At 35.4% G+C, this 25,102-nt stretch overlaps 1 protein-coding gene and 1 long non-coding RNA gene across 5 annotated transcripts in view; both read left to right on the top strand.

The window, feature by feature from the left end:
* ZNF385B (zinc finger protein 385B) overlaps nucleotides 1-25,102 on the top strand; it is a 422,583-nt gene that overhangs the window by 113,188 nt on the left and 284,293 nt on the right. The gene's annotated exons all lie outside the window — the stretch shown is intronic.
* LOC115832432 lies at nucleotides 325-11,967 on the top strand. The gene is made up of 3 exons (XR_004027927.1): nucleotides 325-337; nucleotides 3,301-3,308; nucleotides 10,876-11,967. It is a non-coding gene; the product is annotated as an uncharacterized LOC115832432 (long non-coding RNA).

Here is a 25,102-nt window from a genome sequence, read left to right as displayed (position 1 = left end):
GTTTAGTTTCCAAGTATTTTACAAAATCCTGACTCTATTCTTCAAAGCAAGGATAAGAGTTGGTACCCTTTATCTGTTCTCCCCAGATAAATTTAATTGAGATTGATATTGTGGGGCTTATTGAGGTTGAAGTTCCTTGGGAATGAGAGTAGAGAACTTTGGAAATAGGATGGTCTCAAGTTACAACTCTAACCACCTCCTGCCGCACAAATGCTTTGAATTTGAGACAGAGCCCCAGCCGTTTTCAGTGGTGTCAGAAACCTAAAACTATACTTGACGTAAACTTGGAAAAGTCATTATAGAACATCTCCATATTCTGTACATGTGGTTAAAAACTGTCAAACAAGGGTGTGGATTATACAAGTGTGTGGATTAAGTACAGAACTCTAAGGGATTGATACATAAAAGAGTTTGAATGGAAGTTTGATAAAATGATTAAAAGGAGTGGTTGACCCTTTTTTAGTGAAGGACGGATTGTCTTTTTCTTTAAGAATGCCTTTGAATATAAACTTTTACATATTATATGTATTAAAAGATAAGAGTTGCTTAACATCAAGTCTTGGTTTTTAGATTTTGAAAACCAAATACACCTTTCAGTGTGGAAACTGAGTCTTAGACAATCATGGCAAGTGTTTCATGTCTGAGTGATTTAAATCATCAAAGGCGTATTTAAAACCTTGGTGTCTGCCTGGAATAGAAGTGTTACCTATTTTAAACTAATCCAGGGAGAAGGGTTTTCAGTAGTCAGCCAAGCCCAGTGGTAATTAGTGAGTTCAATTTCCACTGGAGGATGAATGTATTTTCACTTGGACTGACCAGCTTTCTTCACACAGACATTTGACTTTCACGTCTTAACAGTGTCACAGCCAAGGAGGCTGTTGGACAGTGTTCTGGATTAGATATCCCTGTGGAATGTTACAGCTGACCATGTGGTTGGTATATGTCCTTGGCACTTAATGATTTTTCTTGAGCTGGGTTTGGGCCAGCTGTGAAACATATTTGCTCTTCTGATTACATGGAGTTTGGAGGAGGTAGAAGGGCTGGATACTGTACTTTTTAATGGGCTGAGTGTGCTGGCACTCACACATCATGTTAACCCACTTCATTTCAAGAGCTTGCCCTCTGGTGAGCCTGCACTGCAATCCAGAGACTCTTGTCCTGTAGATGTTGGGTATTTATCTGTTATTTTATGGACTTGATGTGAAAGGTTTAGGGAGCTTTTTTTTTTTTTTTTTTTTTTAATCATAGCCCTGAAGTGTTACTCATCTTATAGGATAGTAAGTTACTTTTAGAAGCTGCTATAACTCCATCAAACCATCGGGGCACCATTTTGGTTGCTAAAAAAAAAGAAGAATTCACCAAATTATGTTGTATAGTCAAAAAAATAAATGCAGTTTCCTTCTTCAGATAGAAAATGACTTTGAGATTGTGTTCTAGATACTAAGAGCCACACATTCCAGTCTAGTTTGTTCAGTGAATAGAAAGACCACTCTTCACATAAATGCCTCCTGGACACTTCCCCAGTGCAGGTCTAGGCCCCAAAAGGCACCCAGGAAATGCTCTTTGAAGACAGCGAATGTTCTATTGACCTAAAATCTTAAATGTAGTGTCAATGCTCTGCTATAATAAAGTTCTTTAATGTACTTAAAGAAAAGTATTTATTTGGGAAATGTGCTCATAAGAAAGACTCCAAGCAAATGCAACACATTATTCTTGTTTTTTGAGAACATTTGTTTTTAAAATGGATTTTAAAACAGTTGACTCTTGATGGCAGAAAATATCGCTACTTTTTTCTGAAACTGATTTTAAAGAACCTCTATAGCAAGTAGTTTATAGCATATACAAATAAAACAGAAATCTTTACTTCATAAGGCAAAGCTTATTTTTTTGTTTGTGTCTGACAGTGCCACATGCACTGTTTAACATTTTGCTTTTGGATATTTTGCTTTTGGGTACAATGAGAAGAGGGTGAGATAAACCCAATGTTTTGCCTCCCTCTGAAATACATGCGTCCTTTTAAAATTTCCTTTTGAAAATTAAGGTAGGTTGCTAAAAAAATATTTATGTCAAGTGCCTTTCACACTAGTGGGTATAGAGTTTGGGTGATCAATGAGTACTATTATTATTATGTTTTATTTTTTTTTTGATTCAGTCATTGTGAGTGGCTTCTTCTTGCCTGTCTTTTCCACGTCCTAGTTTTGTCATTGTGCATTATTGCCACATTTCTGCTCTGCTTTGTGTCTCAGTCTTAGTAGCACCTTCCCTCATATTTTTGCCCATCCATTAAAGTAACAGTACCCTCCAGATTTCTTGCCTAAGTAAGAGAACACCTGCTTAGGTACCATTTCCCAATCCATAACTTTCTAGCAGTTTAGGTAAACATTTATACGGTCCACAATCTCTTACTTGCAATTTCTGAAATCCAAGAAGCAATGAAAACTGGAAGATTTTATAATCCATATTGATGGGAAAACGTGACATGAACTAATGTGAGCTTAAATTATAGCATTTATTTATCCCAATGAGTATGAATATGCACATGTTTTGCTATAGAATGTTAATGTGTCTGATTATAGAGTTGTTGCCCCAGACTCCAATGCAGCATTATATAACATCTGCCACTGGAGGCATTATATAATTCCTGGCATATGTAGAGTATTACCTTTCTAAAATCTGAAAACATTTGAATTCTGAAATGCATCAAGCACTAAGGGTTTTAGATAAGGGATTGGCCTATAATCAAATATCCTGGTTTAATTTTAAACTTTCATCTTATTACTAGGGAGCTTCATGTGTGATAATAATAAAAAGATTTTTAGGCATACAATCTCTTATGAACTATTCCTATGACTATTTTTGAAGGAAAGTTCATGTGTGTGTTGGGTGAGGCAGAGAAGATAGAAGAGAGAGAGGACACTGAACAGTTGCAAAGTCAATGATGCCCGATGCTGTTTCTCATAATACATTCAAATGTTGCCCTAGGGGCTTCAGGAGACACAAAACAAATGGAATTCAGGTGGCAAAAGTGACTGTGAGGGGCAAGTGTGTTCAATGGCATAGGTATATGTATACGCACACGCTTATGTGCATATCCACTTGTGTGTCTAATCTGTCTCCAAGCAAGGGCATCTAACCAGCAGCCCGTAAGGAGTCAACTTTCCATATGGGGACATAGTGAGAATGCCCATGAGAGTGCTGTGTTTAATGTTGCTCCAGAATGCTGTGTTACGTAAATGTGTGCTGCTTAGTTTTACACAGATGTTTCATATTGTAGACACTTCTAAATGTGTCATCTCAGAGCTGGTAGGGTTACTAGAACTGAACCCAGTCATTTATAGGAGATCCTCAAATCAGGAATTGCCTTTACTGGATTCTAATTTGTTTGGCCTTCAGAGTCTCAATGAGAACCTAAAACCCTTTTTAAAAAATTGAATAGAACCTTAAATGTGTTGTCAATGTTGCCTCCTAGGAATTTCTTCCAGTTTATTTTTGTGATTTTTAATAAACTATTTCTTTTTTGCTTTGCAGTTTGCATGCACATGTCAAAGCTGTATATTTTGTGATCTCAAATCACTGCTACTGCTTTCTGGGGTATATGTATTTCTGGGGTATATCTAATACTGCTTTCTGACCTTGTGTTTTCTAAAGACAATGTCCGGTAGCTCTTGCATCTTATATTTTAGTAACAAAAGAGGAAGGATGATAAAAAGCAAAAGTATAAATTTGGAGGTAGTTGGGATAAAAATACATGGGTTTAGTGAACTATAGATTTTTTAAAATAATGAGCAAAGATTATAGTGTTAAAAATATCTATCTTGCATGTTTATTGTTACACAGAATAGATTTACATCTTTATTGTTTATGAAATTGTCTTAGAATAAAATTGATGGTATTTTGTCCTGGTGCTAGCAGAGCATTGCACATTTTTAACTATCACCACTATTTTAATTTAGAGATGGGCACTTAGGAGTTAAAGGATGTTTGATTTGCCCTTTAATGGATATCTGTGTCAAATATATGGAATTATTTTTTGTTATAATTGTAATTGTCTCCAGTGATTTCATTTGTCTATAGCGAAGTCCCAGGAACCTACAGCTATTTTGATTTATGCAGCCTTTATAAGTCCTTATAATATAGACTACTGATTTCTTCCCTGTATCCTGCTCATTGTTGAAAAGCCAGAGCTATTTTTAACATTTACACAATTTCAATAGATGATTCTTCATTCCCCAAGGTTTGGTGCTAAATCTGTGGAGACTTTCATAATCATATCCTTTTTGTGGTTTGCTTGAATTTGATCACAGTGGCTGATTTCATGCATTGATAATGAAGGCTTAGGTTGCCTGTTTCTCAGCATAAATCCACCTCAGACTTGTACATTGACGGTGCTTCTGGTTTCAGCACGCGTGGAGATATAGAATTGAAATTGCTCTGCTTTCTTTACAAATGACTCAGAGTGTGCTTGTCCTTCCCTAAAATGTTGCCAGCGTGCAAAGGATTTTCAATGAGCAGTGCAATAAGCCAGCAACTGGGAAGGCTTGGAGCGGCACTGATATAACGTGGTGCTGTCACACAGATAATCAGGGCTGGAGCCAAGTCTCGGTAGCGCTGTGCATTATCCTGGTCACATACTGGAAGTTTTGTTTATCCAACTTGGTTGCTCTTGAAGCTGGTGAGAGCCCTGCCAGGATGTGGAGTGGACTTCCTAGCAGAGGTGAGCATTTTTATTCTAAAACTTGGATGCTGGGGTCTGGGATGTCAGTAAGAGATTCTTTCGTACGTTATGCTGAATCCTGTGGAGTCCTCAATTGTGTTTATCACATCGTGCTGACACATCTGAAGGAGCAAAGGTGAAGAGCAAAATATATGATTCTTTAATTTTGTTGCGAAGTAACTCCTTACATGGGTGTGATAACCATCCCTTTCTTTCTGTGCTAGCTGTTTGCCGAGGACATCTTACCAGTAGGTGACTTCCTTTGCATTTTAAACATTCTGAACAAGTCAGTGATATTATGCAATTTGCTACCATTACTGAAAGTAGGTAATTAGCAGTGTTATTATGTGTTTCAGATATTATTAGAGAGGCTATAAACAAAATGTGCTTTGTAGAATCTTTGACATGAAAGACAGATAGGAGGAGACAAGTCATGTTTCGAGATAACTAAGAAAGTAAGTGATGTGGATTACATACTGGAGTTGACACCTTGTGACGCTCGACATTATTAATAATTAGAAGTTATGACCGGTCGTGCACTGGACAACCAACAGTAATTAATTTCTAGTGACTGTGCGCCGAATGAGAATGGGAGGAAATTAACAGTATATCTTCATGAAGTGTGTTTTTATTAGCTGGGATGCTTTAAATGTAGCAGATTGTATCCTTTAAATATACATAAAATACCTGTGCTCACCTGGAGAGGTTAAATTACTAGATCGTCATGCTTGGAAAGGTTTGATGTAGCCTTGTAAGTATATATGGTATTTGAAAGCCAACTAGATAAGGGCAGGCACAAAGTTAGCCTCCAAGTAGATGGAGTGCTATTGCTTAGGCTTGGCTAAACTCTAATTCTGGTGTTTCTAAGCATGAATGGAGTGTGAGGGTTATAATGTATTAAATAGCATTATGCTTATTAAGTGGCTGTTTAGTATATTAGGTTGGCAGGGGAATCTATTTTTCTTTGATTGGAAGCAGCTAGCATGGCACGTGGGGTGTGTGTGTATATGAGTGTATGTGTTTTTCCTGCTATATTTATTTGAGGCAGCTGTTTTATAGCTTTCAGCTTTAAAGTTATAGCTAAGTGTGTATTTGTTTGATAGAAGACTCGAGAACCTCTTTTACTGCCAGTACACGTAAAGCTTGGCTAAGCAGACGCATCAGGAGCAAACCATTTGTGTTCACCAATCTGTCTCGGCAAGTCCCAGGGCCACTATCTTGCTAGAAGCCACTGTGTGCTTTTGAAAGCATGAAATTAGTTTTATACTGAGCACATGGTTTCTCATTTAGCAGCTCTTTTTATGGTAATGGTCAATTTATGGTTCACTGCCAGGATTTCTGTGTACTGTCAAAACTGATAGCTTCTGCTAAGGCGTCTCTATGAAGATTAAAAAAAAAAAAAAAGTGGAGAGATGGGAAGAACCTAATTAGACCCTCAAGAATAGACTCTTACCTTCAACCTCATCTATTCTCTAGATGCATTGTCATTTCTCTCAAGTTCCTTTATATTGTTTAATCAAGGACCTACAGATTTAAAGTTGCTAGTATCTGCCACTTTGTCCTTTGCTAACATGTGACATCCAAATAGTTATGTTCTGAAGTGTGAAGTATTTATTTTTTGCAATACATTTGCAGAAAATCACTCTATTAATGTTGGCCATATTATGCAATTCATCATTACACTTATCTGCTTGCCTGGTAATGCATCCTAGAGCACTGTTGGAGAGAGGGAAAGGCTTTAATACATCTTATATTTGATATAAGCTATTCGTACTTAGTTGTACGTGTATGTGCTATGAGTAGGGCGAGTTAAATAATGAAATTAAAACAACCTGTAGATACATTAGAAATTTGACCCAAAAAATGCCTTCTTTCATGCAATCATCTCATTTACAAAAGCAAAAGCTCTCAAATGCTAAAACGATATTAATATTAAATGCAGTTTTTGTTTGTTTCCACATAATAAAAATGAAATGCATTTGTCAATGTGTTAAGAATGCTTTCCTTAGCCTTCTCTTTCTGTCAGAAGATAACCCTGGTTGAATAATGCATTTTGAAATAGAGGTGATCAAAATTACCAGGACATTTAGTGGAGTATTTATTTTTGTGCTGATTCTTTGCATTGTGGTAATGGATATGCAGGTGGAATAGAGCACATATTTGGATGTTGCTATTATACTTTTTCCCTCATGTGGTCTTGACAATGGAACTGACAACACTTCATAAATCCTGAATTTCATGATTTTTTCTTCTTAATTATTAGATCTTTGCCTGGGTTAAGTGATTACACATGTGAAGAGTCAAGATAAAATATTATTGAAATACAGAGTGTAATATGTTCCATTATAATTAGAAAACAATTTTGTGTTTTTAGATGAAGCAAAATGTGATACTTTTTTTTCTTCTATTCTTTTGGGAATGTTATGTCACAAATCATCATCAGATTGTCAGGGGGACTCAGTTTTAGATTTTGACTTACAAATAAATATCTCATATTTATTAGTTCCCCAAAGCCCATGAAACAAATTGGATTTGTGGGTTGAGAATGAGAAACTTAGAGGGCATTGACATTTTCTCTTTGAAATTCCTGATGATATAACATGTTTAATAAATGAAAACCTTTTGTAAAAAGTTTTAAAATGTTAGAATTCTCTTAGAATAGTGACATTTGTCATATTACATAGAACATAGGACATTCACTCAGAAGAAAGAAGGGATTAATTTGGCATATCTGCCTGAAGTCTTAGTACCAATTTCTCTTTCAGAAGTAGTAGGATTTACAAAATCATGAGGATATAAATCTCAGTGATTTGCCTGCATCTTTTCACTTTTGTATTAAGGTATAGCATCTTGAGTTGTTCTTCAGCAGACCTTAAAAATGACTAGTTACAAAAAATAGCAGATACAAACCTGTTTTAGTTGAGAAACATGATTGCAAAATGAAAGTACTATCCAAATTTGGCTTTCCTGATTGTATACATCCAACAATAATTTGGGCAATTTATAGAGTTTGTACTTTCTTTTGAGGTATGTTGCTAAGATGAGTATACTTTAGTGAGAAAGTGGCTTCTTACCTTAAAGCTTTATTTACTTTCAGTCTTTTCACTTACTTTTTTTCCTACTTCCCATTAATAAACTAGGAACATCAAGTTTTAGGGTTTCCAGATTTAGCATATAAAAATATCAATCTCTGAGTTAAATTTGAGTTTTAGCTGAAACAATAAATAATATTTTTAGTATATATCCAATGCAGTATTTGGGACATACTTAATACTGAAAATTGTTAGTTGTTTAGCCAAAATTCAACTTGGACTAAGTGTCCTGTATTGCATCTGGAAACTCTACCTACTTTCTAAATAAGAAAGTGAGTCTCCAGTAATGGCTTAGAAAATTGGTTTTACCAGTGCCAAAATGGAGGCTCCACATTCCTGTAAAAGTGATCAGTTTTAACTGTTAGGGTTCATGCCTGAAAACTCCTAGGGAAAGAAAGTTACTATCTGAGAAACTTAAAATGATGTCAAGAAATAAAGGACTGATGGAATCTAAATTACAAATAATAAATGAAAGCCTTCTATAATTACTAGTATAATAAAGGCAGCACATTAAATAAATGTCAGTAACATTTTGAATAAATAATGAGTATTATACAATTAGCTTCTAATCGTCATCCCTTGTCAACTAGACTATTTTAGGGATTTTCCTTCTTTAGCAGGTTTGAGATACTTATTAATTCATTTTGTTTTGTTGTAGTTAAGATGCGTAATGACAGGTGCCTCTTTCAATGCCTTCTCCCCTACCCGTTCATCTGGCCTTTATTTAAATATTTGTTACCCTTTTGATTTTAGGACTTAGTTCTGACTGCCACCCGCTAGATTTCTCAGAGACGCAGAATAACTTGCAAACTTGACCTAGAAGAAAATCTATGGGATCCTTTAATTATTCAATTTACCATAGCCGAATAAAATAGAAGAGATACAATATTTATTATGTACCTACTGTGTGCCTTATATGATGTCAAAATATTTATAGGTAGATTTTTACTGAATTCTTTTAACAACTTTATAACATATTAATATAATATTAATTGTACACATGCTAAGCTGTTTACCAAAACTCCATTCCCAGACCCAAGCTATCCCAATTTTAACCACACTGGAACAAAGCAGAATGTTCTATCCTGGATCTGAATGTTACTCTTAGATATTGGGCAATCTCCCTGTGGAATAAAGGGTCCTTTTCTGAGAGTGTTCGTGTCACTTCAGGCCATATTGCAAAATCCCCTTTGCCCACTCAGCTTCTGTATTACCTTTCTTCTCTTTTCTCACTTACTAATATTCCCCTCCTCCTTTTTGTTAATATCCTTAACAGTCAAAACTAGACATCAGTGTATAATTTGATTCTCAAAATAAGAAAAAAAATCACAGAAGTGAACCACATGTACTATAACAGAATGTGGTGTTAGGAGAACCTACAGTTGATTAATAAATAATATGGACAACATGTTTGGAGTAATTTCTTAAACCTGACCTTTTTGTTTCCAGTCTAAAATGCCACCTCAGTTCTCTGTCAGTTATGCAACATTCAAACCAGGAACCTGTTTTGAGCCTGAATTGATCAGTTGAATGTGAGTGCCATTAACCCAAGTTTTGGAAATGAATTAAGTCTACCATCCCAAGAAAGTACTTCTTACAAAACCATATCTTCTTTGAATTAAATGTTACTCCCACCAAATAATCTAATTCATTTTTCAGTGTCTATTGTCCTAGTGGACAAATTCCTATTTTCTTCCCTTTTTTTCTTGTCTGTTAACACTATACCCTTATTTCAATCTGATCATTTTAAATCTCTCAAGATGTTTTTTGCCTCCACTCATCAATCTGTTTCCCACTTTTGACTAGTCATAAACGTTATTGTGTTATGCGTTACTTCTTCTACTAGTTTAAACTGATATTGGTGGCCTTTTCTTGTATTTAAACTATGCTCTTTAGGAAAAGATTCTGATCCCTTTTTACCTTAAATACTTTGCTCCCATCCCCATGTTGGCATCAATGTCCTCCTACTTACTTCAGTCCTATTTGGTTGTGTGACGTGTTTGTTATCGCAAAATACCAATGTGAATCCATAATCTAAATTTCAGTCCCTAAAGATCTTCCAACAACGTTTGTCCTCAAATTTTTGGAAAAGGTGCTGAAAGGTAAGTTAAAGTTCCTAATTTGAAGAATTCTGTTTCTTTTAATTTCTTAAAAGGTGATGCTGGTCAATAGCTATCTTTTCTTGGCAAATAGCAATTGAATGACAAAAAGATGCCTCCCCCAGGGAACACCTAGACTGTCAGAGATGAGGAGCCCTCTGTCCCTGACGTCTTCCAGGGACTCTGCAATGCCACTGGGACATTTGGCAAATCATCTTTTTGCTCACATTTCAAATTTGGTGTGTGAATTTCACTTGGAGATCTATGGTATTGCCAGTTTTCTATTTCTCTGATTCATTTTCCATTAGTGATGATTTTTAAGCAGACAATGGAAGAAATGACTTTACATCTAGAACTCTCCCTTCCTTCCAGCAAGTTAAAGGGAAATTTCTTTACTCAGGATTCTTGAGGGGTGCTGGGAGAGGGCAGGCTACATTTTGAAGAAATTTCAAAACATCCAGGAGTAAGCAGATTCAGAAATGAATCTGTAAGGGCTTCTGTTTCTGATATTTTTCCATACTTTCTGTGTTTTTTATTATTGCACAATGGGTAATAGTATAGTTATAATAAGTTAGTTAACTCTTAATCTAGGAGCTTTTGGATTTTGTGTAATTTAGGTACATAGCCACTTTTGTGTGATTTAGTAAGGTAAGCAATGAATACCACTCTTGCAGTAGTTAGAAATCCTGTAATGGGCTCTGAATCATGCTTTAATTGGGGTAAGGAGAAAATAGGTATGGCTTGGAAATGATCTCTGATGCTTCTCACTTGCTTCAGCTACAACTGATTTAACCAGCAATAACCAAAAGTTTGACTAAGCTATACTAATACTCTAGGATTGGTAAATTTTGTGCCAGCCACCATGGTCATATGATTAACCCAAACTAATAAAATCTGGTGAAAAGCGTGTTTGAGGTAAACCTACAATGAAGCTAAACTCCATCTAAGCTGTAAAAAGCTTCAACTGAAGTAAAAATAAACTACAAAAGTGACTTTAACACCCTGAAAACACAATAGCTAACACTCAAACTGGGATTAGATACCCCACTATGCTTAGTTCTAAACCCAAATAGTTCAACCAACAAAACTATTCACCAGAGTACTACAAGCAACAGCTTAAGACTCAAAAGACTTGGCAGTGCTTTATATCCCTCTAGAGGAGCCTGTTCTATAATCGATAAACCCCGAGGTACCTCACCATCTCTCACCACTCAGCCTATATACCGCATCAGATCAGCTCTCCAGCAGCAAATATTATCATTGTCCTTTTAAAATGGAGTGGATGCAATAAATGGTGTATAATGAGACTTAATAATAACAGGAATGATAGTTGACTTTCAAGCTAACCATATGCAAGACATTTTATATGTATAAACTCATTTAATCTTTACAACAATCCTGTAGGTAAGCATTAGGGAAACTGAAGTACAGAGAGATTAAGGTACCTTCCCAAAGTCATCTAGCTAGCTCAGCTGAGATTTGAATTTGCAGTGGGGGTGGAATCCATGCTTTTAACCGGTGCCCTAGACTAGTTCTCTGGGAGATATTTAACAAAGTCTTTGTTGATATTATTTTGTGAACAAAATAGAAAACTCTGGACTGAATGACAGTGTAATTTTGTGGATTTGTAACTGGTTGAATATCTATACCTAAAATCTACCTGGCCAATATTAACTTAAGGGAAGGCTCCAGGACTCTGCAATGACTTGGTGAGAACATTGATGACTTAGCCATTAAATCTATAGATGTTATCAAACTGGGATAATACATATATAGGAAGAGACAATTGATGTAAATCCTGAGCCACCTTCCACACTAAATAAATTAGAATTTCTGCGGCTGCTATCTGGGAATCCATATTTTTAAAGCTCCCAACGTGATTCTAATGTGCAGCCTCAGTTAAAACCACTATTCTAGAAAAGTGGCCCAACTCCAACATGATCAGTTTCAACTAACAGTAAGTGGAGGAAGTAGTGAAAAATGACGTAGGAATATTGATAAAATGTAAACTCATAATATGAGTCAAAAGCGTGATACGATTGCTTCACACAATCTTAGTGGTCTCTTAGATGGGAATTGTAGAAATAGAGTATCTATAACAATGAAGGTTGGAGTCCTGCTCTTTGCTCAGCTGGGCAGAGCATGCCTGGAGTTTGGGTGAAATGCAGAGGAGGGCTTTAGGTGTTTTCATTTGAAGGTGACCAGCCTGGTCAAGGTGCACTGAGTACCTTATCAAGGGGAAGAGATTGTCAGGGGACTTATTTTATGTAACATTTGAATTATATTTTTTCAATAAAGCTCTTGGGTAAAATTAATGTCAGTAGACAGAGTTTTCTAGAAGAAAGATTTTTGCTTGATATAAAGAACTTCCCAGTAGAGCAGTCTGAAGATGAAGGGATTCCTTTCTTTTTTGGACATGGTACAGATCCCTCACGGGTGTTACTGAAGCAAAAGGCAGATTGTGACTTAGGCATATGATAAAGGAGGTTTAAGGGTTGGATAGATCATTAAAGTAGATGATCTTCTAACTTCAGACTCTATGATTATATGAGCATGTTAAATTTCAAAGGTAATGCGTGAGTGACCATTTGTTCATTACATTAGTTCTGTATTCAAGAGAAGCAGTGGAGTAGTGGAGTTATGGAATAGTTTCTGAGGCATTCAAAGCACAGCTCCACCACAATTTAGCTGTGTGATCATGGACAAATTACTTCACTTTCCAAGTCTCGGTTTCCTTATCTGTAAAACAAGAATAATAATAGACTCAATTTTATTTGTTGCAAAGATTAAGTGAGAATAATATATATAAAGGTTTTTGCATAGCAAGTGGAGAGAACATGGGAGGAATACAATGTAATCAGAAATTATCCTAGTAAAAGCTGTGGGGTTGCAATTGAATTTATGATTTGGCATGTGGTAAAGTACTCAATAAATTCAGCTGTTGTTATTTTTAGATTCTTTTTTCGATTATAGATGTCTTAATAAAAATTAGGGTCTGAAAGTTAAAACCTAAAACAGGTAGATATTGATGGGTGATATGGAGCCGGATTACAGGAACCCCAAGTTAGATGGCACAACATGTGAGGCTTTGAGTAGGTGGGGGCCACATAAAGAATGGGCCTGGGCAGGGAAAAAAAAAGGGGAGTTTCTGAAAGGGAATTGAGGAACTTTATTGCTTTTAACTCTTTACCCATTTCCAACTATTATTTCATTTGATCCTTACTATAACCCTGAGAAGTAGAGAAAAGTAACATTTTCTCGTTATACTTGATAATAAATAAGCATCATCAAAAAGGTAAGTGACTCGCTGAAGACAGGAGAACTAGAAGTTAAACCTAGACCTCTCAAACCCCACACCCCCACTCAACAGCTTTCATATGTCACACCAACTTCTGCCCAGTTCCATGTGTAACCCAGCTTGAATGTTTGCATTTGAATGACAACTTAACAGTAGAGACTATAAATAAACAATGTGATGAGGTTTGGAAATGAAGGCAAGACGTGAAAAGAGAATAGCATTAGTGAGTTGCATTTACTCCAGTATAAAGTTTTGTTTTGTTTTGTTTTGTTTTGTTTTGGAGACGGAGCTTCTCTCTGTCGCCAGGCTGGAGTGCAGTGGCGTGATCTTTGCTCACTACAACTTCCGCTTCTTGAGTTCAAGTGATTCTCCTGCCTCAGCTTCCTGAGTAGCTGGGACTACAGGCACTCACCACCATGCCTGGCTAATTTTTTGTATTTTAGTAGAGATGGGGTTTCACCATGTTGCCCAGGCTGGTCTTGAACTCCTGAGCTCAGGCAATCCACCCGCCACGGCCTTCCAAAGTGCTAGGATTACAGGCGTAAGCCTACATGCCTGGCCCTGGTATAAAGTTTTAAAGCGTTTCTATTGATTGGAAGACAGCATTTAAAGAAGTCTGGAATGATAATTAAAAGCTCAAGGAGTAGCTTTACCAGTCAATGATGTTAACGTTATTATCACATTTTATCATATCTAACTACTGAAAGGGCTTTCTGTGTAATATAATTAACTATCCTTGACACACCTCAGGCTAAATGGCAAACTTCTTTAGTATGACATAGCAAATCCAATAGTTAATAAGAATCGCCATATAGTAAAAGTTTAATCGTCCAATGAGTTGAGGGAGGACCAGTGACAGGGACTAAAGTTTGTGCTTTGATTTGTCAATCAAATAAGAGCTAAAAAAAATCTGCAAAATTGATAGAGAAAAAAAAGTCCCATTATTTATTTTTTAGACAAAGTTGTAAGCTCCCAAAGCAAGTATCAAGTAAGATGGAGAGTTTTATAAATTATTCTGCCTACTCTTATTTTAATAAATATAGATGAGTAGTAAGCAAAAATAGTCCTTCACCTAATCAGAACCTATAATTATTAGCTGTAATTGTCACAATCATGGTTCTTGCTGGCCAAGGTATTTATTTTTCTTTTTCACATTTAAATATATTTACATAAAAATAATAAAATAAGATATATTTAAGGAACAGGTTTTTTTAATCCATAGCCACTTTTACACTCAGACAGTATACATATTCCATTATTGTACTTATACTGTGTATTATTTATTTTACAATATCTTTCTCATCTATTAGTATATGAGTACTTTGAGGATAGGGTCTATGTCTTGATTCTTTTAAATATGTGACTCTCAATATAATACCTGGCATATGATAATAAGTGATAGACTTAAAATGTTGACTAAAGGATAGAACACTTGAATATAGGATCTGTGAATACTTGTGCAGAACTCAATACTTTATTTCATATTGCTGTTCATAAAAAGATTCCTTCAATTAAAACAAAAGAAATATGCTATTTTTCTTAGCTATTTTTCTTACCTATCAGATGGATAAGATCAAACCGTATGGTAGCACAATGAGCTACCTAGTGTGTGGGCATGGGGCACTCTCATACATTGTTGTATGGAGTATGAATTGGTTCATTTAATATTTGCAGGGCAATGTGGTAATAACTATTAAAACTTAAAAGGTGTATCTCTTTTGACCCAGCAATTTCACTACCAGATTTAGTTAACAGATATACTTGCATGTGTATACAAAGACACATAAAATAATAAATTTCCTTGCATGTGTGTATATACATATACATAAAGATTTTATTGCAATGTTATTTGTAGTAGAAAAATACAGGAAAAAATACTCAGCAATAGATGATAATAATTATGGTTCATCCATGCCATGTGATATTATGCAGTAATTTAAAATAATAAGATATGTCTGTAAGAACTGATATGGAATAATGTGCAAAATAAAAGAAAAATTGGCAATATGCAGAACGAAGTATATATTGTTTGTTTAAAAGATAGGTGTGTATGTTTGCATGTGTGTATGTACATATATACATACGTATGGGGGAAGGAGGAGGGGATCAGGAAAAAGAAGAAGAGAATGAATTTATTTCATGGGAGACTGGAGAATGGGTTCAAGGTAGAATTACTTTAAACTGTATGCCCTTTGTGCTGTTTGAAGTAGACATATTTAACTATTATACTCTTGTACTTTTAAATTTTTTAACATACACATGGCTTACTTTGAGAATAGCAAATATATTCACATTAGAAAGAAGGTAACAGATGAAAGAAGTGGAGGGGAAATGGAAAGAATGTGATGTGATCAAAAGTTATCACAGAAAAAGCTTGTAGAGTTGCTAGATGATGACTTTATGGTTTCTAGTCACAGTTAATGGATGGGAAATGATATAGAAGAGAAGTCATCCCACCAGGCAACTGGATGATGATCCAGCCTGTTGCTCTTGTCCTCCTAAGTGTATGTTGCCTAGAAGGTCAAGACAAAAAGCTGGTGTTCGGTCAAGTCCTGAGCAGGAGTTGCATTGACCCTCTATGATCATTTCTGGTATCCAGGCTTAGCCTAACTGATAATGCATGTTTACCTTCCATACTTGCTGGAAATAACTCTGCAAGAATTCATGAGTGTACATAGTCATCTGAGTGTCCCTCCCTCAAAACTTCTACTTTTCTTACTTTTGAGTGTCTGTGTAAAACTTTAAGAGTCTTGGGGAATTTCAGCTTTGTGTTGGAAATGAAAATTTTCAAGGTAGCTCAATGCAAGTCACACTACCATATTAAAAAATAAAGGAAGAATGGCCAAAACCACATTAAAATATAATAAAGCATACCTTAAATCTGCAAATGTGACAGCATTCAGTGCTGCACTGAGCTCACCCTGTTGTTTTTTAATCTCATACATTTAATTCTCTGTTTGAGAAACTCATAACACTGGGTGATCTTACCTTTGGGGTTGTAATACAGAATTATGATGAAATGATGGACATTTTATGATGAATTCTCTTGCTTCTAGGGGTTTAATGCTGAGTTAGAATGTTAATTTAACTCATTCTTTTTTTTTAATAAACTCAAAATCCCAGCTGAGCCCAAATGGGAGGGATTTTATCTTATATTCAACATCAGCTTGCAGAACTGAAGCATGAAAGGTTTGATTAATATTATGATCAGCTGACTATTGATTAACTAGATATTTTCCTTCTGTCTTCTAATTGGTCCAAATTGGCTGGACTGCTACTCTTTGAAATATGTTCTTCTTTGCACTTCAAGATGATGCTATTGGATTTTCACCAAGTCATACATACCCCTTTACTATTATGATCAGCTGCATAATTGCTGGCGTTTATGTATTTCCTACACAGGATTAAGGGTAAAGTTAGTGTTTGTGAATCCATAAAGAGCCAACTGGACAACAGAAAAGCCATGATATTAGTCTCAGCACCATGCTCTAAATTGGCTGAGCTAACGGGACACAATCAGTTGACCTAATGCTAAAATTCTATGAATTTCCATCTTTCCTTGCCTTATGAAAAATGACAGCAGAAACAGAGCAGGAGAAGATGCTTCATTAAACTCCTGCTGTGAGACAGTTTTAATAGGTTCAGAGATTATAACCTCAAATTATAAAGGCTGAACGTTTGTGCAAAAAAGAGAGCGATCTTAATCCAAAAAAGTTTCTTTCGTTTGCTAGGCATTCTTTCTTTATGTACAGATTAGTGCCAAATGGTGGTCTGTTTGTGTCATGCCTAGAGGGTGTGGTGGCTGTGTGGGACTGTCAAGAAACAAGAGTTAGTGATGGCCATTCTAACTGGTGTGAGATGGTATCTCACTGTGGTTTTGATTTGCATTTCTCTGATGACCAGTGATGATGAGCATTTCTTCATGTGTTTTCATTAAAAAATCAGGAAACAACAGGTGCTGGAGAGGCTGTGGAGAAATAGGAACACTTTTACACTGTTGGTGGGACTGTAAACTAGTTCAACCATTGTGGAAGTCACTGTGGCGATTCCTCAGGGATCTAGAACTAGAAATACCATTTGACCCAGCCATCCCATTACTGGGTATATACCCAAAGGACTATAAATCATGCTGCTATAAAGACACATGCACACGTATGTTTATTGTGGCACTATTCACAATAGCAAAGAGTTGGAACCAACCCAAAGGTCCAACAACGATAGACTGGATTAAGAAAATGTGGCACATATACACCATGGAATACTATGCAGCCATAAAAAAGGATGAGTTCATGTCCTTTGTAGGGACATGGATGAAACTGGAAAACATCATTCTCAGTAAACTATCGCAAGGACAAAAAACCAAACACCGCATGTTCTCACTCATAGGTGGGAATTGAACAATGAGAACTCATGGACACAGGAAGGGGAACATCACACTCCGGGGACTGGGGGACTGTTGTGGGGTTGGGGGAGGGGGGAGGGACAGCATTAGGAGATATACCTAATGCTAAATGACGAGTTAATGGGTGCAGGAAATCAACATGGCACATGGATACATATGTAACAAACCTGCACATTGTGCACATGTACCCTAAAACCTAAAGTATAATTAAAAAAAAAAAAAAAAGAAACAAGAGTTAGCAAATCAGGCAAGCTGGTTGCAGAGGGCCTGGTGTGCACATTTCCGGTAGTCTTCCCAGTTCTGGCCACATGTTAGAATCAGTTGGGAAACTTTTATTGTTTGTTTATTTTAGAAACAGGGTCTTGCTATGATGCCCAGGTGGGAGTGCCGTGGTACAATCACGGCTCACTGCTTCCTTGAACTCCTGGGCTCAAATGATCCTCCTACTCCAGCCTCCTGAGTAGCTGGGAATACAGGCATGAGGCACCACTTCTGGCAGGAGATTTTTAACTGATACCATGCCCACGCTCCACCTTGATCAATTAAATCAGAATTGCTGGCATGGGTATTATTAAGAGCTCCTCAGTTTGTTCTAAAGTTACCTTTGAGAATCACTGGTTAAAGGGGTTGGTTTGCGCTCTGCAGTGCAGGTGCTGGAGAGTTTTTGAAAGAAGCACCACAAACGAATTGATTGTGAAGAAACAGTTACAAGTGAATTAAGAAAGTACACATGGCAAAGATTTTGTGACTTGGTATCAGGCAGCCACAGGTTCGAACACTGACCCTGACTCTTGCTATCTGTGTGGGAAAGTTCTCTTACCTCTCTAAACTCAGTTTTCTCATTTGTGAAATGTACGTCATCCAGTAGATATGATAATCAAATGAAGTTACATATGCCACAGAATATAGCACAATGCTTAGAAATGTGGTAATTGTGGGAAAAAGTAAAAGCAGAGGTACACCTTTCTAAGTTTGAATTCTTGGCTACCTCTTTTTACAAAATGGGAACAGCACTAGCCAAATCTGAACATACAGGTTGAAACCAAATGTATACATATTTTGCTTGAAGAAATATTTGCGTTTTGGTCAGGTAAATGCATATTTTCAAAGCCTTAATCTATGTTAACAAGTGACTTTTATGATAAAGTCTAAGTTATATTTTGATGGTGTTTGGTAAAAAAGGGAAAAAAGGTCCCAGTAAACTGAGTTTATCACTTTTGTTGCCTTAGAATATGCTGGTCATTGTGGACAATCAGTGTGTGGCAAGGACTCTTTCAAATTTAATTAGACTTTTGATTTTAGGCTGCTTCTCCTCTATCTTGTTACCATTCTATTTCCCTTTGTATCATAATAATTTTTCTATTACTTCACACTAAGCTGTATGTATATATATTTCTTTCTGAATTGTTCATTCATTCACATGATGATTCAATATCATTTATTGAGCTTAAATTTTGTACTAAATTATTTATCAGTATAGAAGTAGTACATAATTTACAAATGGACTTTATTGCAATAATTGATTTGGAAGTTAATTAGTGGCTTTAAAGCGTTTTCTCATACATTTACTATTTAAAATTAGGCATAGACTTCCAAGCTAGCTAAGGATGGAGGAAGAATCTTGCAGAAAAGAGTAGTGCACAATTTCCATAGGAAGAACTAAAGTTTATACTACTAATAGAAAGTAATGAAGAAACGGGGACAGGAGATAGAACGTAAGAAGTCAAGGTATATATTGAAATGTTCCTATTATGGTGAGGTCAACATTTAACTCCTTTTCTAGAGTTATATCACATGGAAGAATGTCTTCTTGAAGGCCAGAAGAATGAGAGAAGAGGCAACTTAAAGTTCTTCACAGGTGGTGGTAATATGATTTGTCATTGAAATTAGACACTTCTAAAAGTTATTAATGATTAAGCCAGGACCCAGGCATAAACTTAGTGTTACCTCATGCTGGAATGTGTGGTCACTCTAAGCAGAGTGTAATCAATCTTAAAATTGTCCCAATGCAGTGTTAAATAGATTGAGCAAGTGTCCAGATATATTTAGATTTAACAATTTAGAATTAACAACTAAAGCAATCTTAGCCTGGGGATACTATGGTATATTAGTCTGTTTTTTCACTGCTATAAAGACATACTTGAGACTGGGTAATTTATAAAGAAAGGAGGTTTAATTGACTCACAGTTCCACATGGCTGGGGAGGCCTCAGGAAACTTGCAATTATGGCGGAAGGGGAAGCAGGTACATCTTACGTGGTGGCAGGCGAGAGAGAGCGTGTGAAGAAGGAACTGTCAAACACTTATAAAACCATCAGATCTCATGAGAATTCACTCACTATCATGAAAACAGCTTGGGGGAACTGCCCGCATGATCCAATCACCTCCCACCTGGTCTCTCCCTGGACACATGGGGATTATGGGGATTACAGTTTGAGATGAGATTTGTGTGGGGACACAGAGCCCAACCATATCATATGGTATTTAATCTTCTGCCTTCCTGAAAACTAATAGTAATGTGACCCTTGGAATATTTACAAAATTAGAGAAGGTGAGTACTTCATGTAAGCATTACTGCAACTTGAAATGTAAGAACAAGACCAGGCAAGAAGCTACAATTTAATAATATATCTCTGAACTTGAAAATGCAAGGTTTACCTTTTGGTTTTCACTCTGATTTTGTCCCTGTGGTCTTGAAACTTCTGAGAGGTTTACGTCTGTTTACAAATTCTGTTTTTCTAACACCATTTTGCACTCCTAAGATTCTGTTTCCTTGGAATTTACTACTAGATTGAGTCCACCTCCAGCTGTCTCAAATTGTGTTTAATCACCAGGAAGGTTCTGTTGATTGTCAATGATGTTTGCTTGATTAATTCAGCTCTAACTGTGTTTCCTTTTTACCTGTGTCTTTCGGGATGTCCTAGAAAATTAAATGTTTCCTTTTGGGATTTTCAGGAACTGGAACTAAAAAGAAGGTTAATTTCCTTGTTGTTGTTTTTTTTTTTTTTTTGAGAATAGAATAATATTTTCATTAGTTTTCTTTTATCCAGTTTTGACTTTAGAGTAAATATTTTATGTGAACTAAATTTTCTTTGAAGTCGTGTTTTTACTTCACTATGTCATTAGAATTTGGCCTATTATTTGGCTAATACTCTAAAGCATAATCTACTTGAATCTTTTTAAAAGACATTACTTTGGGAGTTGGATTTAAGAAAAATTTAAAAAGTACTTGTGCTACCCGAGTTTTTAATAATTTTCAATAGTTTCCTGACTTAATCTTTTATGAAGAATCCATAATGGGCTTTAAAGTTATAAATATATAAAATGGAATGGCTTTTTCTGAAGAATATTTTCCCATTGATTTCTATTACTCATTCTTCAGTGTTGTTTTGTTCCTGTTCCAAAGTCTTCCCTAAAGATTAGAGTTTGCAAACCAGTCAGTATTAAAGATTTTTTGATGACATCAGTCCTTTGGGAAGAAAGTGCAATATATTGGGACCAGCTAATAGTAAATTTAAAATCAAAGTTTTAAAAATATATTTCACATATAACAATGCTGTTATATTTTGGGCTAAAAAAATATTAACTATGGGAAACATAAATTTTCAAGACCCAAGATCCACAAATGTGTATTTTTCACACTCACTGCTCTCTTCCATATAAAAGAGGTCATGGTGTGGTGGAAAGAACACCAGATCAGAGTTGGGTTTTCTGGATTCTCATCTTGAGGCTGCTACCAATGGATTTTGACACCTGAAGTAAGTCACGTAGTTATGTGGGTTTTAAAGTCCTCATCTCCAAAACAAGGAATTCAGACTAATTTTTTTTTAGTATCCTTTAAGAACCACTTTTGCTGGAAAATTCTAAGGAAACTTTTTATGTGATTTTATAGGTGCTTGAAGTTCGACTGCACTCGCAGTTTAAAAAAAGAGAAAAAATGGGTAATGTTTTTTATTTTCTCCAGAATTAGCTGTTCTAAGAACACAAAGGATTAAATGGAGATTATTATTGAGATAACTACATTCGGAGGGTTTAATCATATGCATTTTATTCAGACAACTTTCTCACTGATTTTTGTCTAAAAGAGTCAAATCTGACAAAAGGGCAGTTGCTCTCTGGGAATGGGAATGAGCTACATTTGTTTCAAGATTCGGGGCATTGTTTGTGATTATGATGTTCTACAGAAACATCTTGAAGTGCCCATTTTGTTTGTTATTATCAATATTCATGCATTTTACTATTAAACATTCTTTTTATAGACTTCACAAAAATGCCCCAGTGATATGATTTGTCACCCAGTGAAAACCTGCTGCCTCCAAGCTAGTCTGGGCATCTGCTCACAAATAAGATTTCCTCAATGTTCAAAATAAATCTTTTTAGTCACTTTATGGTAGCTTTTGATGCACTCCATATGGCTTAAATACATAGGATTTAGGTGTGACATGATGTTTTTCCATGGTGGTTATTCAAATCAGTTTTTATTTGGTCATGTTCATTGGTTACATTTTTAATCATATAATTCCCAGTTTATTCTTATGTTGTATATAATTCTAAGTTTGTAGCAATAAAACTATATCTAAGCAGAATGGCTACACTGCTATGGTCTACTTAAGTAGATTATACATGTTTTGAGGTGGCAAACGTTGTTGCTGTTTCCCATGATTACTCCTTAAAAGGGCAGATGTAGCCATTTATAGCTGTAGCAATCATACATTTTTCAGATATTATTTTCCTTATTATACAGGACTTCCCAAGTGTGTCATTATAAGATAGCTCATGCTGCAAGATCCTAAGATTGCTTAGATAGCACGACTCCCTTTGAAAATTCTGTGGACAAGAAATTAAATCAGTGGTATTTTATATTGTTTGGAGATTAATTTTTGGAAAGCTGAAACTGATGGATTTCCAGAAGTGGGATAATTGAAATGAGGATTTATTTTAATATATTTTAAGTTTATAAAAATGATAAAGTCACAAAATTGAGTGGTTATCAGATAAAATACCTTGCTTCTGATTCATTCAACTCACCTTTAAAGGCAGCTGAGATCTCTTTTTAATGTTGAGTGTCCGTTCATCTCATCTGAACTCATTGCTATAGTCTGAGTGCTCCATGAAACACACACACGGAACTCTACTTGCACCACAAGATGACTATTTCAAGACAATGTGATATACTCATTTAAGTCACACATTGTGGTTAAAGTACTCGGGTTAAAGTAATGTGGATTCTTATCTCCATTCTTCATTAACTAGCTCAATGTCTAGTCAACATCCAGTTGCACTACTTAACGTCTCTGTGTTTCATCTCATGCTTCAAATAAGAAAAATGCTATACATCTACAAAACTGACAGATATCCTATGTGCATTACATAAGATGATGTCTATAGATATGTGTAAAGCACAAATGCAGAATAGTACTATATTATCTCCTCCTCATCCTTGTCACAAGTTATTTATTAAACAGAAGTAGCCCATAATTTTTTGGCTACTTGTGTGTTGATATTGGACTTTGTCAACGTGAAATGATGTAGAAAGCCTAGAACAGAGCACTCAAGGGTGACTCGTAATAAAAACACTAGGCCGCCACCACCATGGTGTATTGAAGTCTTACCCTGTGCCAACCACTATGTTAAGTGCTTTACGTATAATCACATTTACTGTATAAAAAATGGCTTCAGTATATACTAATACTCCCGTATCCTAATGAGCAACAGAGGCCCAGAAAATAACTGCCTCTAGATCTTACAGCTAGTAAGTGAAAGAGTGAGGAATGTGATTCCAGACTTATATAATTATATTTTTAAAACAATGTCCGGAATTGGAATGGGCCGATGATAGAAGGAAACACGTAAAGGATATGGAGAGGTGCAAGACATGCATTAAGAAGATAAAAAGAGACATGAAGCCCCCAAATATAATGGTAACTGGTTTGTTAGGGCAGTAAATAGATGAGATTTTAATGAAGGGAAAGATACAGAATCCAAAGGTGAACCTACCACACTACTCCTTTTTTTAAACTGGTATTTCATACTTGTTTTAAAGGAAGTTGAGAAGGTTGTTGTGGAGAGAAAGTTTGAAATGACAGTTGTCCACAAGAATGCAAAAGTAGGAGCTACCACTTTAGGGAGATATGCAGAAGCTATGATGCTAAGATTTCATTCTAAGAACACTGTAGATCTTTTCCTATAAGGTAGGAAGGTAGTGTGCTATTGTCTAGATTTATCTCTCTCTCTGTATATATATATATATATATATACATATATATATACACACACACACACACACATATATTCATATATATACCATATATGTATATATGATATATGTATATATGATATGTATATGATGTATATCTATATAGGTTCATATATTTAAAATAATCTGGGTTTCTTTGAAACATCTTATCAATTGGAACATAGTCATGGCTATCAAATAGCTACCTTTTAGCCTTTCTCAAACAATTTGCATAGTAATTTTTTGTTAAATTTCTGTGCTTTCAGTTGTCGGTTTTGCACGATTTCTTGTCAATTTCATACTGTAGAGCAGTGTGAAACTGACAAAGCTAGAGAAATACAGAACATTATGAATACATATCAAAACTATACGTAAAAAAGACAACACTTAATTTATAGAATCCAGAGAAAATGTCTAAAAATTACCTTCATGTATATATAATATATATGACATATATCTTAGAAGAAAACGTGTGTATTTATATATTCATAAATATATATACATGCATGTATGTGTCTTTATATATACGTGATGAGTAATTTTAAGGTAACTGAACCTTGTTTTTGTTGTTGACTATGCAAAATATGTCATAGGGAAGTATGGTTAAAGCAGTATTTCATTTATAACTAACCTATTAATTGAAAATCTACAACTTTCCTAGGCTGGAGTAATTTCACTTGACATTTCTGAATACTTAGGTGTTTAAAAATTAGATTATTTGATTGAACAGTATACACTGAACCTTTAATCACACAAGCCTCTTTTCTTACTATGTTTTGAAAAATGGCTGTGGCTCCTGATCTGATAGGTGAAATTAAATATACATTATATAAGTTTAATTACTGTTGTGTAGTTTCCCATAGATGTACAGTAGTGATATCGATTTATTACAATGCTATTTTTTATATGAATTATATAATTTTTCTCAAGTTAAATACTAATATTTATGGATGTCTACCAACAGCAACATAGATTTAGAATTCACTTTCAAAATAAGCTAAATTCATAGCAAAATGGTTTAAATTATAAAAATCTTACATTAATTTCTATAAAAATAATTCATTTATGTGTACAGACACTATTCTATGCATCAAGGATGACAGATACATTCCCATCCTCCCTAGCTTCCCAGCTTACTGTCTAGAGAACAGTTATTTATTAGAATTTGTCTTAAAGAGTCAAAATAATTATCAACCTCTAAAAAGGAGCTTCCATTTCAATATTTTTATCCTGCAAAGTATCACCTTAGCTTCTTGTGCTAGT

The sequence above is a fragment of the Nomascus leucogenys genome, chromosome 22a (genome assembly GCF_006542625.1).
Source record: "Nomascus leucogenys isolate Asia chromosome 22a, Asia_NLE_v1, whole genome shotgun sequence".
Classification (NCBI taxonomy): domain Eukaryota; kingdom Metazoa; phylum Chordata; class Mammalia; order Primates; family Hylobatidae; genus Nomascus; species Nomascus leucogenys.
The sequence above is the reverse complement of the archived record's forward strand: the minus strand, read 5'-3'. Positions and strand labels throughout refer to the sequence as shown.